General features: G+C 37.7%; 1 pseudogene; it reads right to left on the reverse strand.

The window, feature by feature from the left end:
• Positions 1–943: 943 nt before the first annotated feature.
• Positions 944–2,035, reverse strand: LOC138152684 (large ribosomal subunit protein uL10 pseudogene; annotated as a pseudogene).
• Positions 2,036–4,750: the final 2,715 nt, after the last annotated feature.

The raw sequence follows: 4,750 nt of genomic DNA on the forward strand, positions 1-4,750 counted from the left end.
CCAACACTTGCATAATCAGAACTGGAACCATGATCAAATCACACCTCTGGCATTGCTTTTTAGAGGGCTGTATAAATCCACTCCCCCATAACCCCATTCTTCATCTAACTTTCTGGACCAAAAGGCCCCAAACAGGTCACCACTCCTTTATGTATGGTGTTTCTCCAATTAGAATGTAAGCTCTTAGACAACAGGGACCGCCTTTGCTTTCACATTTATACCTTTAGCATTTAGCAGTTTTGGGCACATAGTAAGTTTCATTCTTTACAAAATCAAGGCAACTAGAATTAGAAAGAGTTAGTCAGGAAAAAAATCTTTGAAGCATGTTTCTGTGATAAAACTCTGATGGCCAAGCTATATAAGTAAATTGATACAAAGGTTTAAGAACATTTTCCCAATAAATGGTGAAAGTACATAAAGTTTTTAAAAGACTATCAACAACTATATGAAAAATGCTCCAAATCACCAATTTACATTGTAATGCACTTAAAAACTTTGATATTAAGGAGGATAATACCAGAATGTGCATAGTTACAAGCAACCAGATTTCCTAATCATAAAGTGGAGCATTTAAAGGAAATAAAGAATTAAATTCTAAGGTGGTGCTTTAGATTGTCTCAGACAATTGACAGAAAATTCAGGGTATTATGACCTAACACAAAAGGTAGAGTGAGGTAGAACCAGAACAATTTATACAAGGCCAACAAACAACATTGTAAAGAAAAATATCCTAGGAAAACTTAGGAAATCTAATCAATGCAATGACCAACTATGTAGCTAGAGGACCTATAAGTAAGCATGTTACCCATACAGTTTGGACATAGCCACTGGGTAGATTCCTTTTGCTTGACTTGTTTATAATTGGGAAGTGGGGGTGGGGTAGGGTGGGGGCCGGACAGTTAACAATAGTCATGCTAAAAAAGAAAGGAGGCTTTTGAAACACTTTTTGTTTTTTGAGATAAACGAGCACTTTTATTTCTTTGTTTCACAAATAAACTGGCTGAAATAGTTGTTTTCTGTAGGCTAATCAAAGAGACCAAAGCCCATATCTTCATCAGACTCCTCCGATTCTTCCTTGGCTTCCACTTTGGCTGGAGCGGCAGCAGCAGGCGGGGCAGCAGTTGGAGCAGAGGCCGCAGGGGCGGCCACTGCAAATGCTGATGGGTCAGCCAAGAAGGCCTTCACCTTTTCAGCAAGTGGGAAGGTGTACTTAGTCTCCACAGCTACAGCCAAGACCCGCTTGTACCCATTGATGATTGAGTGGGGTACAGATGCAACAGTTGGGTAGCCAATCTGCAGACAGACGCTGGCAACATTATGGACACCCTCTAAGAACCGAAGATGCAAAGTCTCCTCCTTGATGTCCAGCACTTCAGGGTTGTAGATGCTGCCATTGTCAAACACCTGCTGAATGATCAGTCCAAAGGAGAACGGGGAGATGTTCAGCATGTTCAACAAGGTCGCCTCACTGGCACCCACTTTGTCTCCAGTCTTAATCAGCTGCACATCACTCAAGATTTCAATGGTACCCCTGGAAATCTTGGTGGTGATGCCCAGAGCCTGGAAGAAGGAAGTCTTCTCAGGACCCAGACCGGTATTCTGTGCTGGCACAGTGACATCACATGGGGCAATGGCACCGGCACGGGCAGCAGCTGGCACCTTATTGGCTAGAAGCATATCCCTAATCTCAGTCAGATCTTCCTTGGTGAGCACAAAGCCCACGTTCCCCAGAATATGAGGCAGCAGTTTCTCCAGGGCAGGATTGTTCTCCAGATGACCACAGCCTTCCCACGGAGGGACATCTGGATCTGCTGCATCTGCTTGGAGCCCACATTGTCTGCTCCCACAATGAAGCATTTTGGATAATCATCCAAAAGTTGGATGATCTTGAGGAAGTAATTGGACTTCCAGGTAGCCCTGTCTTCCCTGGGCATCGCGGCAGTGCTTCAGGTATTGCCGTGCGGGGTTTAAAGATGATGTCACTCACATGAGGATGCCTGTTTTGAAACACTTTTGACAGCACAGAAAAGAATCAGAGGAAGTTTGAAGAGCACAGACAAGCCAGGACCATTTTGAAAGTAACATTTTTGAATATGCACAGATGAGAACAGAAGAAAGTTGAGGTGGAAACAATGACAAACAAGGATGTAGTTTTGAAAATAATGTATAAAATTTATTATACACTTTTTTTTAAAAAGCAAGCAATATGAAATGGAGATTCATGGTTTCATAAAGGATCTGTGTGTGTGTGTGTGTGTGTATTTTGCTGCTGTGTATGAAAATATTCTCTTTTGGTGTTTAAGATTAGAATTGACAAAAATTGTAAATGAAGATAGCACAATCACACTTCTTCAATCTGCAATATTACTTTTTTTTCCCCCCTGAAAATCACTAAGAGATCTTAGAGGTCACCTAGTCCATTTCCCTCACTTTACAGATAAAAAAGAGCCAAAGGGGTTCTGATTTCTCCAAAGTCACACAGGTAATAAAGAGCCCAGATTTAAACACAGATCTTCAGACCCTCTTTCCAATGCACAATTGGTACAATTCTAGCCCTGCCTTTCCCCCCACCCAATTAAAAAACAAGTTTGGTTTTTTGAAAATCAAGCAAAAAAAGGTCATTATCTCTTTCCCAAGTAGTTAGGAAACTAGCTGAAATGAATAGGATAATAATATGGAGTTTGAAAATAAGGAGATAGGGGTGGCTAGGTAGTGCAATGAGTAAGAGCGCCAGCCCAGGAGTTGGGAGAACCTGGGATCGTTCCAGCCTCAGATACTTAACACCCACACAAAAAAGAACTGGCCATGTAACCTTGGGCAAGTTACTTAACCCAAATTGCTTAAAAAAAAAAGAAAATAAGAAGATAAATATTTTTATAAATTAAGCTCTACAAAAACAGGGATAACATTGTGTACACATATATTATTCATATATTTTGTAGATCAACTAAGAGTAAAAGTGTTCAGTAAATATTAAGCAATGTCATAGCTATTCACCTTAAATAGGACAAATATGTTCTGCATTAGGCCACATTCTATTCACCTTTAACTAGTTTGTGGTTCCAACTGTGATCCAGGAAGGAGTAAAATGAGAGTTGAGCTAATCTTCACAGAAAGGAAAGAGTCTATTTCCACTAAAATCCAATCCATTCAGCAAGTGACAGGATATGCCTAAGGGATTCTTTAAGTGAAAGTGACCTGAGGCAGTGTCATTCAGTTCCCAAAGCAAACTTTGATAGGTGAAACAAATCATTCCCTACAGAAATACTAACAGTATAGCTTTCAATCCCATCTACCTGAAGGAAAAGAGCAAGACAAGCCGCCAGTGAATTTAACCAAAAACCATCAGTTGAACATTTGCTATTCTCTTCTTTAAATAATTTATTCAATTTATTCTTTAAATAATTTATTTAAATAAGGAAAAATATTTACGTTTCCTTAATATATTCTTTCACTAGCAATCCTTGTCTTCATTAATTATGTCAACAAAAAACTCTCCTTTTTCATTTGACATCAATTAAACCTCAAAGATCTTTTAAAGAATAAAGGCTAACACTAAACCAATAATAATAATGAATCCTTAAGGATCAATATCCACAACCTGTTCACAGGTGATCACTTACCAAGGCCCTCTAGCATGTTTATCATTGCTATATAAATGATAATTGTCATTTGAAAAACTCTTAAAGAATATTAAAATCATAAATTTAGATCACACAATAAAATCAAATTTTCTTCCAATTTCAACTTCTTTAAAATATATATGTAAATAATTTTCTTCCATACTGGGAAAACAATTCCTTCTTCAGTTTTATAACTTAAACTATATGATAGACTTGTCCATAAAATCTGATTGAAAAAGCATTTATTGGAATCACCTATCAATACAAATATAAGACTGATATTAGAAAGGGAAAAAGAATACTGCAAAATTTTGAAAAATTGTATGTTACTCAGGAATATTTTCTTTTTTCTTTTTGGAAGGGGGAAAGGCAGGGCAATTGGGGTTAAGTGAAATGCCTAAGGCCACATGAATATTTTTCTAAACTATCCCTAACCCTGAGTCTATTTATTCATTTAGAACAGGGGTTTTCTTAAACGTGCGTGTGTGTGTGTGTGTGTGTGTGTGTGTGTGTGAGACAGAGAGAGAGAGAGAGAGAGAGAGAGAGATGGAATCCTCTGGCAGTCTGGTGAAGCCTATGGATCTCTTCTCAGAATGCTTTTAAATGCATAAAATAAAATACATAGAATTACAAAGGAAACTCAAAACATTGAAATAGTTATCAGAATTTTTAAAAAAAGCTTAAGTACAGAAAATCTCTAGTTTAACAACCCTTGATCTAAAAGAAGACCATATGTGGTTCCTTAAGTCACAGCATACCAATACCAAGAATTAAGGTCTAGAGAAAACAGCTAACAGACCGCTTGGCAATTCTGAATCTCTTAAGATTAAATACAGAACTACTTTCATTACAGGACTTTTCAATCTATATTATTCTAAGGGACACCACAAATGACAAAAACAAATGACAAGCCTTGTTGTTTCTCAGGCAATTTTGCTACCTAAATGTTCTACCCATCCATTAGCAACTGATTTGCATTCTAAAAATTAAGACAGTAATATCTGATAAAGTATACCTATCCTTTATCAGTACCCAGAGAAAGAAAATCTGTTAAGAAGATTCAAAGCTAAGGTGGAAAATTTCCTATACTTTTGGTTATTAGGTACTCTAAAGAAAGACACCCAAAA

Source organism: Petaurus breviceps, unplaced genomic scaffold, assembly GCF_028583685.1.
Source record: "Petaurus breviceps papuanus isolate PSGF00001 unplaced genomic scaffold, PetGlider_PUasm1.0 90925, whole genome shotgun sequence".
Lineage (NCBI taxonomy): Eukaryota > Metazoa > Chordata > Mammalia > Diprotodontia > Petauridae > Petaurus > Petaurus breviceps.